Source organism: Bubalus kerabau, chromosome 21, assembly GCF_029407905.1.
Source record: "Bubalus kerabau isolate K-KA32 ecotype Philippines breed swamp buffalo chromosome 21, PCC_UOA_SB_1v2, whole genome shotgun sequence".
In the NCBI taxonomy this organism is placed as follows: Eukaryota; Metazoa; Chordata; class Mammalia; order Artiodactyla; family Bovidae; genus Bubalus; species Bubalus kerabau.
In genome coordinates, this window is record NC_073644.1 from 58,498,951 (window position 1) to 58,512,142 (window position 13,192).

A 13,192-nucleotide genomic window follows, 5' to 3' on the forward strand; every position below is an offset into this window, starting at 1 on the left:
TCTTTTCTCCACATCCTCACCCAAACTGATCACTTCTTGTCTTTCTGATGATAGCCATTCTGACAGGTGTGAGGTGGTGTATCATCATAGTTTTGATTTGATCAGGGAAACCCCTGATGAAAATTCATGTTGAGCATCATGTGCCTGTCGGTCATCACTATGTCTTCTTGGAAAATCATCTATTCAGGTCCTCTGCCCATTTTTCAAAAGGTCTGACATTTTGATACTGAATTGTATGAGGTCTTTGTATATTTTGGGGTAATAAACCTTTATCAGATGAGCTGTGTGTGCTTAGTCGCTCAGTTGTGTCTGACTCTTTGCAACCTCATGGACTATAGCCCACCAGGTTCCACTGTCCATGGGGATTCTCCAGGCAAGAATACTGGAGTGGGTTGCCATGCCCTCCTCCAGGGGATCTTCCAAACCCAGGGATCGAACCCAGGTCTCCCTCAATGCAGGCAGATTGTTTACTGTCTGAGCCACCAGGGAAGCCCCGATTATCAGATGTATCATTTGAAAATATCTTCTCCCATTCAGTAGGTTGCCTTTGTCTTTTGTTGATGGTTTCTTTTGATGTGCAAAATCTTTTTATGTTTAAGTCAATTGAGTCGGGCTTTCTACTAAACGTAACTAAAACCTTCCAAAATGATTCAGTCATATGGTACAATTAGTTTTCAAAGGTTTGCACCAATTCTTCTCCTATCAGCAATGTGCTGATGTGTCAGTTTCATTGGAATCTTAATTGAGGCTGTGTGCAAGCTCAGCAGTATCCCCATGTGTGTGTATCTGTGTGTGTGTGTGTATACACATGCATACTTTTAGGAAGTGCATATTTAGCCTTTACTAAATTAAATTGGCTAAATTTAAAATAGTACCTCATTACTATTTTTCACTGAACTTAAAGTAAACTGAGCTGAAAACAAGATTTCCATTTCGAATATATTCTCTCCCATCCCCCGCTTCATATTTTTATATCCCATCTCTGTGAATGCACCATGACCCACTTAGGTGCCCCAACCTAAAACTTGGGCATCTTCCCTATCTTCTGCTTTCCCTTTCCATTCTCCATTTAATCAGTTTCCAAGTCACTTCTGTTTCATTTGATATTTTTTACTCCATCCCTAACACCTCATCTTCTTCACTCATCCTTTCTTCTGAATTCCTAAAATAGTCTCCTAAGAGATCTCCGCTGCTGGTCATCTCAACCTCTTTGGCAACCCACCTTCTACACTTCTTTCTAGCTATCCTGGATGGATACAGGTCTTAACATGTCACTCCCTTCCTGAAGTCGGATCATGTGATCTGATTCTTACTTGGTATTTAAGGCACCATGTAGTCCTCCTGTTCATTTTCCTCTGATTCATTTCTCCCACTGTCTTGAATACAACTTCAGTTCAGTTCAGTTCAGTTGCTCAGTCGTGTCTGACTCTTTGCAACCCCATGAACCGAAGCACGCCAGGTCTCCCTGTTCATCACCAACTCCCGGAGTTCACCCAAACCCATGTCCATTGAGTCGGTGATGCCATCCAACCATCTCATCCTCTGTCCCCTTCTCCTCCTGCCCTCAATCTTTCCCAGCATCAGGGTCTTTTCAAATGAGTTAGCTCTTCACATCAGGTGGCCAAAGTATTGGCGTTTCAGCTTCAACATCAGTCCTTCCAATGAACACCCAGGACTAGTCTCCTTTATGATGGACTGGTTGGATTTCCTTGCAGTCCAAGGGACTCTCAAGAGTCTTCTCCAACACCACATTTCAAAAGCATCAATTCTTCGGTGCTCAGCTTTCTTCACAGTCCAACTCTCACATCCATATATGACCACTGGAAAAACCATAGCCTTGACTAGACGGACCTTTGTTGGCAAAGTAATGTCTCAGCTTTTTAATATGCTATCTAGGTTGGTCATAACTTTCATTCCAAGGAGTAAGCGTCTTTTAATTCCATGGCTGCAATCACCATCTGCAGTGATTTTGGAGCCCCCCAAAATAAAGTCTGACACTGTTTCCACTGTTTCCCCATCTATTTGCCATGAAGTGATGGGACCAGAGGCGATGATCTTAGTTTTCTGAATGTACAGCTGCCTAAAAGCCATGTCATATCATATCTCCTGTTGACCAATTTTCTCTTTCTTGAATGCCTTTTCCTAATTTCTTGAAAAGTCAACTTGGATATTACCTCCTCAAGAATGCAGTGCCCCTTACCTTCCTCTGCACCACTACCACGTTTATCTTCATCACTGTCTTTTCCTTTACTAGATCATGAGCAGGGATTATGGTTTATTTCCTAGCTCACACTAATAATAATGCTAATTATAAAAAATGACAGCACTTATATCCTTAAAGTAGTATTTGCAAAGGTGCTTCTTACATGTTTAGTTTAATTGATTAAGTTATTTAACTCTCATATCTGCCTTATCAGGTAAGTTACTACTATGATTATTATGCTCAATTTTTATCTGGGAAAAATGGAGGTACAGAATGATGAAGAAAATGTCCCAAGTTACACCATTGCTAAGAGACAGAGCGAGGCTCTGAACTCAGGCAGTCTCACTCCAGAGACTGCATTTTTGTCCATGTTGATGGGTGGATTCTCTGGTTGTTTGATGAATGTCTGGTTGATGGAAGCCAAGGCAGGATGGGCAGTTTGGAGAGATGCTTCTGACACTTCCAGCCCATGTATTCCTCTTGAAGGAGGCAGGATGCGTAGGCTGGTGTAGGGTCCCCTTCCCACTTACAGCTTTCTCCTGATGAGCTTCCAAAAGTGAATCTTCTTTGATTCCACAGTGAGGCCTGTATCTTCCTCTACTCTCTAATCCTTTGAATATTCAGTGTTTCCTTTCTCAGGACATAATCTGGTATCTTAAAAGCATAATAATAGTAATAATAATGTTGAAGATTCCTAACATTTACGGATTTTTTTTTTAATTTTAGATACTCCATCCCCGTGTCAAGAAATTTTGAACAAGAAACTTAGTGTTTGCCTTCATGTCATATAGCTGGCTATCCCTACTGCTTGCTTGCAAGCTGCTCTGTTGAGGCTCTTAAGCTTTCTCCTGCTATGATCAGGACAGAAAAGCTATTTGCTCCTTCTCTGACTACTCGCAGCCCACCACCCCTGAAAACCTCTTCTTAACTCCCCCTCCCACTACCACCCCCATCCTGCACCCACGGCAGCTATGGTGTCACGGAAAGAGAGCAAGGCTAGGAACCGGAAGACTTTGTTTGTGGGTTAATAGCTGTGTTACCTTCAGGAAATCATTTTGTCTTGCTGAGCCATGGGTGCTGCATCTTTTAAATGCGAGTGACAATTACTTCTGCCTCACAAGGTTACCTCCTCTGGGGGGTCTTCTCTGACCCCATCATCTTGGGAAGGAATTAACCTCCCCTTCATATGAATACTTAGCTGCCTTGTTCAGGCTCTGTGTGCCACACTCCGTTGTAATTATTAGTTTATTGACACCATCTACTATACTGTTAATGTCTCAAGAACAAGGACTGGCTCATAGTTGTCTTTGGGTCCCCCCTTCCCAAATTTCCACAGTGACCACAGCCTTTCTCTTGAGCTTCTCATATGGAGTTTCATCCCATCCTCACAGTCATCCATGACATCCATTTGGATCCAAAATCACTTGAGTAAAAATGAGTGGGATTACAAACATGGAACCCCATCAGTCTTAAATAGGAGACCAGGAAACATTCCTGGTCGTGGTCTTCAATCATTGTCCCATCCAATAATAATAAAAAGGTCATCCTGCATCTAATGCTGATGAAAATGGTAGGACTTCTGCTGACGACGTGGCCAAAATACCTACGGCACCACACACAGTGTCTTAATTTCTAAAGCAGAACTTGGACAGGGGGATGAGCATTGACCTGGTTTTCAGTGGAATGGCTCTGCGTAGGGGCCTCGATGGAGATGCATTATTGAGAGATTCTGAACTTGTAGAATGTGTGGTAATCAGTGATTTTTTTTTTGATAATACTCTTTCCCATCCCCTTCTTCATTTCACAGTCTATTACGGCTCAGGGGTCTGGAAACTTGTTTGGGCTGAATATTGTTTGGAATGTCATAACAAGCATGCATATTTTAATGATTAAGTTGATCCCTTTCTATGAGGATACCACTCATCTGGATATTTTCACCTCGGAGTGTGAGGAAACGAATCTCGGAGTGTGTGCGCTTCCTATCTTCAAAGGGAAGAGGAGAGAGAGAAGACGGTCTAAGTGTCAGGAAGAGGAATGATGCTCCAGATGCGCCCTTTGACTCCATTTCCTGCTCCCCACCAAGCCTCTGGAGAGTATGCTCAGGGAGCTCTCCCTCTTCCTGTGAGGCCAGAGATGTTTCCAGTTTTGAGGCTATTGTGGATGACATGTCTGGGCAAGCATGCGGCAAAATCACAGAGAGACAGAGGAGGAAAGAAACAAAGCTGGGCAAACTCAAGAGCACCTTCTGCAGGATTTCTGTCAAGCCTGAGCTAAGTATTATCACCTCCTCTTCCTCCCTCTCCAGTGGCACCGTCCACTTTTTCCCCTGTGTTTGCCCCGTGGCAAGTCCTTCTGCTATAGAGAAGGGGAGGCAAGTTGCCCTGTAAGAGGGGCTTCTCCCAAGTAGCAAGACTTCTTGGTCTGAAAGACAGAGAGTGTCCCTTCCTGAGGAGGGTAATCTCAAAGGCCAGAAAGCCATGGCCTCCATCCCATGAGGGTGCATGTGCTTGCTCGCTGGGCGTGTTGAGGATAACCTTTCTTCAGAGCCACACCCTGTGATCTTTGGATCTGGGTGCCAGACCAGCCCACGTCAGAGAGTGGGCAGCTCTGTTCCTTTTTCAAGACACATCAGACTTACAGGCAGATTTCTTCCCAAGGTGATCATATCTTCCTCTTACCTGCGATGAACCCTGTCTGAGCCAGGCTTCCTTCGGCCAAGTTCCAAGCGCCATCTTGACATGGAGGAGGCACATGAGTGCTCACCAGTGATTCTCAGCCCTGGCATATGCAGCAGCCTCATGCGGATTCCAGCAAAGAGGAATTGGCAGGGCATGAATAAGGGCAGAAGGTAATTGAGGAGCTGGGGCTGGTTTTAAGGCAGGACAGAGCCCAGCTCCACGAGCTGAGCTGGAAGGAATTTGCTGTCTGTGCCAGCTGTCATAAAGAGCTGCTGAGCTGGTCGAGCTCGCCCGTGCTCGGGAGCGAATCAATCAGATGAACTGGGACTGCGGCTCGGCTACAGACCATGAGCTAATGCGGACTCTACTGTAGCAAGCCAGCGCCACGGGCCCGGAGCCGGCCGCAGGAGGCCAGGGAGCCGACGCAGCAAATGCCTGGAGCCAGCAGGGAGAGACCAAAGAGGGTCCGGGATGGGGGTGGCTTCCAGCAGCTGTGTTTCCACGCTCATCACCTCTGGGCACATTAGCGGCGCTAATTTTGGAGCGGAGAGCTGTTACAAGCGGACCAGATATGTTCGGGTGGGGGTCCTGACAGTACTTAGACCGGTGTCTGCGATTGAATAGACACAAAAGCATGATGTCCAGAGAAGAAATAAAAAGAAAGCAGAGAATGAAGGAAGCTGATTGGCTGATCCCACCTGTTACCTCAGCAACTCGTCCATACTGTTTTATCCAGAGAGCCTTTATCACAGAGTGATAAATTAATAAAAAATAATCTCTGGTTTATTGAGCTGTTACTATGTGCAAGCACTCTTAAGGGAATTTGATCTACATCGTTTCATTTAATCCAGACTCAGAGAGGTCAAATATCTTTCCTGAAGATATATAAATGTGTGTGTAAGCATATATTGTGTAAACACATAACTATTGAACAGCAATCAAGTTTCAAATCCCATTCTCCCTGACTTCAAAGCCAATATGCCATGAAGTTGCCTATTTTAGAAGCAGATACTTTATAAGAATTTTTCAAATTAAGCAACGATGGCACTGATGGTCAAGAAAATAAAATTAACCAGTCACCCAGTTTGGAAATTTAAAAAAGAATGTTTCCCCAGGAACCAAAGAAAGGGACATACATTGGCCATATGGTTACAGATTGAAGTTTTCCATTTTCTTTCCCTATAATAGCCCTGGCAGACAGCTAATAAGAAAAACATATTGCAGAAAGAATGCACTCTTCTCTCAAATCACATGGTACAGATTTTTGGTAGCAGCAGAGTTTGCTGAAAACAAGTAATAATCTGCTAATAGGTAAATTCAGCCCCTCTCATTCTGGGGGGCAAAATACACTGAGAGATTAATGCGTTTATCCTCTAAAGACTGACCTTATTTGAAGAAAAATTGAGGACGGAGGCATGGAGACAGTGATTGTCCTCTTGGACAACACTTGAGTTCATCAGATGCCAAGTTTCCCCATGTCCCCCTCCAGGTCAGACTGTTCACTTGATGGAATAATTTGAGATTGTTCTGGAAAGATAGATGAATATTCATATCATCTATAGAAGGGGAGACAGGCTCCACTACTACCTTTTTTATTATAATATTTCCAACAAGAAAATATTCAGGTTAGTCTAAGGAAAGGAAATCAACTTTGAACACAAACAATGGGAAAAATCACTCTTCACAGTAGAAAAACTCCAAGCTCCTACAATCCATTGGCCCTCTGTTTTCTTTAATTTAAATCAAGGTAAGAAGATGGGAAGTACAGCTCTTTAGAGGGGTATAGAATCCACTGTGCCTTTTAACAGAGCTGTCTAACACGAAGTTAGTTCAGATTTTTCAGCCTCTTTGGTATTCTTCACCAAAGGAAGAGCAGAACCGACAGCTGGGTTTGCTCAATTCTGTTGAATCTACATGCTTACTCTTCTGCTGAGAACTCAGCAAGCGTCATATGAATACCTCTCCTCCACTGTTCTGTCTCCCATGGGTCTTTTTTTTCTTTGAAACAATGCACTGTAAGCACTTGTGTAGTGTTCAGCAAGTCATTTAAAAAGTAATTCTAAAGTATCAAAGTTTGTGCATAGTGTATTTGCAAAAAGTAAATCTGAACGTACTGAAAGTTACCTTTTAAAACATCATTTGCTCATAAATCTTTAGCTGAGTTGCCGTGTGTGTGCGTTAGTCACTCAGTTGTGTCCAACTCTTTGCAGCCCCATGGACTACAGCCTGCCAGGCTCCCCTTTGTCCATGGGATTTCCCAAACAAGAATACTAGAATGGGTTGCCATTTCCTTCTCCAGGGGATCTTCCTGGCCCAGGGATCGAAACCAGGTCTCCTGAATTGCAGGCAGATTCTTTACCATCTGAGCCACCAGGGAAGCCCACGATGTCTGCTGGAAGACTTAAGCTCCATCCTAACATTCAATTTTCTGACTGAGTTACCATATGACCCAGCAATTCCACTCTGAGGTTCATACCCAAGAGAAGTAGAAACATGTTCACACAAAAATTTGTACATGGAGAGTCAAATAGTCATAGCAGCATTATTCACCATAACCCCAAAGTGGAAACAACCCAAACAGCCATAGCAGATGAATGGATAAACAAACTAGATATGTCCAGACAATACACTTTTATTAAGCAATAAAAAAATTACTGATACATGCTACAACATGATTGCATCTTAAGAACATTATTATGCCAAGTGAAACAAGCTGGATACAAAAGGCCATATATTGTATGACTTCATTTATATGACATATTCAGAATTGGCAAATCTCTAGAGATAGATAGTAGATTAGTGGCTGCCTAGGGCTGGAGGAGATGGGAAGTTGACTGATAACGGGTCCAGGGTTTCTTTTTAGGGTAATAAGTATGTTCTGGAATTAGATAGTCATGTGGTGACGTGTACACAACTTGTGAATATATTAAAAACCACTGCATTGTGGTTCAAAAGGGTAAACTGTTTGGTATGTTAATAATCTCTCAATGAAGAAAAAATATCACTCACATCATAAAAATGTGTGTATACCTTGCAGCCTCTGAACACAATGAAGCACAGCAGCCTCTGATCATGGGACTTGTGTCATCCAACCTCTTCACTTGATGAGACAGCAGAGCACTGAGTTTAAGAACATAATCTCTAAAGCCAGTTCATCTGGGTTCAAGCTCTGGAACTGTCACATGCTGGCTGTGTGATCAAGTTACTTAACTTCCTTACAGTTCAGCTTCCTTGCCTGCACAGTGGAGATTCTAATTAGCCTCTTAGAGTTACAATAATTAAGTTGGCTAATATGTGAAATGAAAGTCGCTTAGTCGTGTCCGACTCTTTGCAACCCTATGGACTATACCGTCCATGGAATTCTCCAGGCCAGAATACTAGAGTGGGTAGCTGTTCTCTTCTCCAGGGCATCTTCCCAACCTAGGGATCCAACCCAGGTCTCCTGCATTGCAGGAGATTCTTTACCAGCTGAGCCACTAGGGAAGCCCAAGAATACTGGAGTGAGTAGCCTATCCCTTCTCCAGCAGAACCAGGAATCGAACCAGGGTCTCCTGCATTGCAGGTGGATTCGTACCACCTGAGCTACCAGGGAAGCCCAGTATGTGAATAGTGGGGTGTTATCTATCACCATGATCATTACCACCATCACTCATCATCATCATCATCTCAAGTGTCCCAGTGGAAACAATGTGGGAACCATATCTTGTACAGTTACACAATCAGCATTTATTTCTTAATCACTCATCACTCTTGATATATAGCCAAATTTATTTATGAACCACATAATAAAGAAATTGAATAATTAAACTATAGTTCGGCTTCCTTCATGGCTCAGTGCTAAAGTATCTGCCTGCCAAGTAGGAGACCTGAGTTCAGTTCCTGGGTCAAGAAGATCCCCTGGAGAAGGAAATGGCAACCCACTCTGGTATTCTTGACTGGGAAATCCTGTGGACAGAGGTACCTAGCAGGCTACCGTCTATGGAGTTGCAGAAGAGTCAGACACGACTTAGCAACTAAACAACAACAAAAATGATAGTTAAATGATTGATTTAATATTATTTATGAACCACATAACCTGGTTACAAATTAATTGAAAGTGAGTTCCTGCATTCATCTTTCGTCCTTTCCACTTGTTTTATATTCCCCAGTATCCAGCCCAGAGCTGGCTCCTCCTATTTCATCTGTTTTACCGAGATGGGCTTTCAAGCCCAAGATAGGCATTAAAGGAATGGCGAGGCTCCTCAATGACAAACTCATGGGTTTAATTGCATTTCAAGAAACCTCAGTGGTGTTCTCAACTCTGTTTTCTTCCTTAGGGTATTATAGTTGTTGATCTTCCTCTACTTGCACTGTTACCAAATTCATTTTGACCACTGTTTCCTGTTTATTGTAATATATGGGGTCTGATGTGCTTGGGGAATACTATGACCAGGTATCTGGTGATAGCTCTTCAACACCTTGGTGAGTCCTTAAGGGTCATTGTTAGTGGGGTGTTCCCTTGGCCCCTTTCTACTCTTAAAATGGCCATACATGCCTCCAATGCAACAGCAGAAGGCTGTTGAGAAACGGCTAAAACCCAAGGCCACAGAATGTACTCAATGAGGATTTTTTTTCCCCCCAGATTATTTTGGGATGCTATAGAGATACTCTTGCTTACCTCTGTGTTCAAGACTCTTTGGATTTTCTGTGGGTGAAAATACCTACAGAGCAGGGGGAATGGCTGGGGCGTGCATGATTGTGGGGAAATCATGAGAAAGTTGTGCAGCCAGGAGGTAGTCCTGGGATGTGTTCTGTGATCTGTATGGAAACCCCAGAAAGAGATTGTGAAGGGATTTGTCTCTCCACTACCATAGACAATGATGCTTTTCAGCTTTGTGGCCCTAACTAGCAATAACTAGTACTCTTCCCCTGGTGGCTCAGATGGTAAAGAATCTGGCTGCAATGCAGGAGACCCGGGTTCAATGCCTGGGTCAGGAAGATCCCCTGGAGAAGAGAATGGAGCTACCCACTCCGGTATTCTTGCCTGGGGAATCCCATGGACAGGGGAGCCTGGCAGGCTACAGTCCTCCGGGTCACAAAGAGTCGGACATGACTGAGCAACTAAGCACTAGCACTAGTTAGTGCTCAACCACTAGGGAGAGAGGAGGTTGAGCTAGAGAACAAAGTGTCCGGAGTCTTTGACCCTGGACACATTGGTGTGGGAATACGTCCCAAGTTTTTCCTGGTTTCCTGTTGCTCCTTGTGAAAGTGTCCCTACTTCCTGTATGGTAGCTTTGGTACAAGTCCTACTGTGTCATTCAAGTCTGTAATAAAGTCCTGGAGGGGAAAAACATGGCCTTTATATTTCTCTCTCTTTGCTCTCAAGTCAAGCCAGGAGCACTGGAGCACTAGTACAACTCAGGAAAACATCCCTTTGCCAGGTTCCCCAGAGCACATTTGGTATGCTAGCCTTCTCTGTGTTTATTTTCAGGGTAGTGATAAAAGCCCAGAAAAAAAACATCAGGGAAAAATCGGTAAATTTCAGTAATATTTCAGTACATGTGCAAAGGGCAAACAGTTTAGAATTTCTCCTGCCCCATCTGAAGTTGGAAACTCTCACCACAGCGGGAAGCTCGGCTATTTTGACTTGGCAAACCAAAGCAAACAGCACACACCTGCAAATGCACGTCTCTGACGTGAATAGCTGTGGCCGGAGGGTCAGTCTGTTCTCAGGTTTTCATCCAGAAACCACACGCTGCAAATGGAGAGAAAACCACTGTTGGATTAAAGGAAATCCTTGCCACAGAGATGAAGCACACAACTTTAATTAACTCATCATTTTCTAATGAGCATCCCCAGAGTCCTGTGCTCGGGCAGCTTATGTGGTGGAATGTCCATCAGATTGTTCCAGACAGTTTCGTAAAATAAAGTTTTAGTTTTTATAAACATTTATTTTAGAGAGTTGGAAAATGTAGAAAACATTTAACATGTTCGGGGTGAATTACCCAAAACTTATCACTCATAGAAAGTCAGTCTTTGGTGTATTTCTTTTCACTCTTTATGTTTTAAATTCTGCATTTTGTAAAGAATTGAGAGTGTCTCAACTGTAGAAGTGTCTTTCTGGCTTTTTTTTATACTATTTTATGTTAGGCATTTTATCATTTTAGTGTAAACTAAAGTCACTGTTGATATCTGCATATTGTACTGAGTGGATTAATTAATGGGTTAATCCATTAATTAATCCATTATTGTAGAATTATTTCAAAATTTTCTATATGATCTCGAACTCTTGCTGTTATAATAATGCTGCCATGAAATCATTGTGCTTACAGCTTTCTTATGTATATTAAGAATTATTTTCTTAGGAAAGATCCTCAGAAGTAAGCTGCATTGTGTAAACTCATATAGACTTCTGATGCAGAATGCCAAATTGATTTCTAAAATTTTCACTCTGCTATCTGTAATGGGGTAGCACTTTAATTAATGGGTATATGTGTGTTATTCTCTCAGTCATGTTCGACTCTTTGTGACTCCAAAGACTGCAGCATGCCAGGCTCCTCTGTCTGTGGGATTCTCCAGGCAAAACTACTGCAGTGAGGAGCCATTCCTTTCTCCAGGAATCTTCCTGACCAAGGCATCAAACCCAGGTCTCCTGTATTGCAGGCAGATTCTTTACTGTCTGAACCACCAGTTCAGTTCAGTTCAGTTCAGTCGCTCAGTCGTGTCCTACTCTTTGGGACCCCATGAATCGCAGCACGCCAGGCCTCCCTCTCCATCACCAACTCCCGGAGTTCACTCAGACTCACGTCCATCGAGTCAGTGATGCCATCCAGCCATCTCATCCTCTGTCGTCCCCTTCTCCTCCTGCCCCCAGTCCCTCCCAGCATCAGAGTCTTTTCCAATGAGTCAACTCTTCACATGAGGTGGCCAAAGTACTGGAGTTTCAGCTTTAGCATCATTCCTTCCAAAGAAATCCCAGGGCTGATCTCCTTCAGAATGGACTGGTTGGATCTCCTTGCAGTCCAAGGGACTCTCAAGAGTCTTCTCCAACACCACAGTTCAAAAGCATCAGTTCTTCAGCGCTCAGCTTTCTTCACAGTCCAACTCTCACATCCATACATGACCACAGGAAAAACCATAGCCTTGACTAGACGAACCTTTGTTGGCAAAGTAATGTCTCTGCTTTTCAATATACTATCTAGGTTGGTCATAACTTTTCTTCCAAGGAGTAAGTGTCTTTTAATTTCATGGCTGCAGTCACCATCTGCAGTGATTTTGGAGCCCAGAAAAATAAAGTCTGACACTCTTTCCACAGTTTCTCCATCTATTTGCCATGAAGTGATGGGACCAGATGCCATGATCTTCGTTTTCTGAATGTTGAGCTTTAAGCCAACCTTTTCACTCTCCTTTTTCACTTTCATCAAGAGACTTTTTAGTTCCTCTTCACTTTCTGCCCTAAGGGTGGTGTCATCTGCATATCTGAGGTGATTAATATTTCTCCTGGCAATCTTGATTCCAGCTTGTGCTTCTTACAGCCCAGCGTTTTTCATGATGTACTCTGCATAGAAGTTAAATAAGCAGGGTGACAATATACAGCCTTGACGTACTCCTTTTCCTATTTGGAACCAGTCTGTTGTTCCATGTCCAGTTCTAACTGTTGCTTCCTGACCTGCATACAGATTTCTCAAGAGGCAGGTCAGGTGGTCTGGTATTCCCATCTCTTTCAGAATTTTCCACATTTTATTGTGATCCACACAATCAAAGCCCTTAATAAATAACATTAATTTTCATCTGATAAGATAGGCAACAATAGACTCGAAGTGTTGATTTACTTTGCATTTATTTGACTTTTCTTTTTTTTTTTACCTGTTTTAATCCAACTTTGTAAATGATCTCTTTTAGCTCTTTGTCTATTTTTGAGGATCTGTTATCAATTTATATGAATACTTTATTTACATAAAGGGCTTCCCACGTAGCTCAGTTGGTAAAGCATCTGCCTGCAATGAGGGAGACCTGGGTTCAATTCCTGAGTCGGAAAGTTCCCCTAGAGAAGGAAATGGCAACCCACTCCAGTATTCTTGCCTGGAGAATGGCATGAACAGAGGAGCCTGGTAGGCTACAGTTCATGGGGTTGCAAGAGTTGGACACAGCTTATAGTGCTATCTTTTCTTTCTTTCTTTTTCTTTATTTACATAAAAGGCACCAACTTTTTGCTCAACTTATTTGCTGCAAATAATTTTTCAACTTTATTGTTTTCTGTCCATTTTAATTATGCCTTGAGATATAGAAATATGATTTTAGTAGTCATATTATTGATCTTTTCACTGATAAT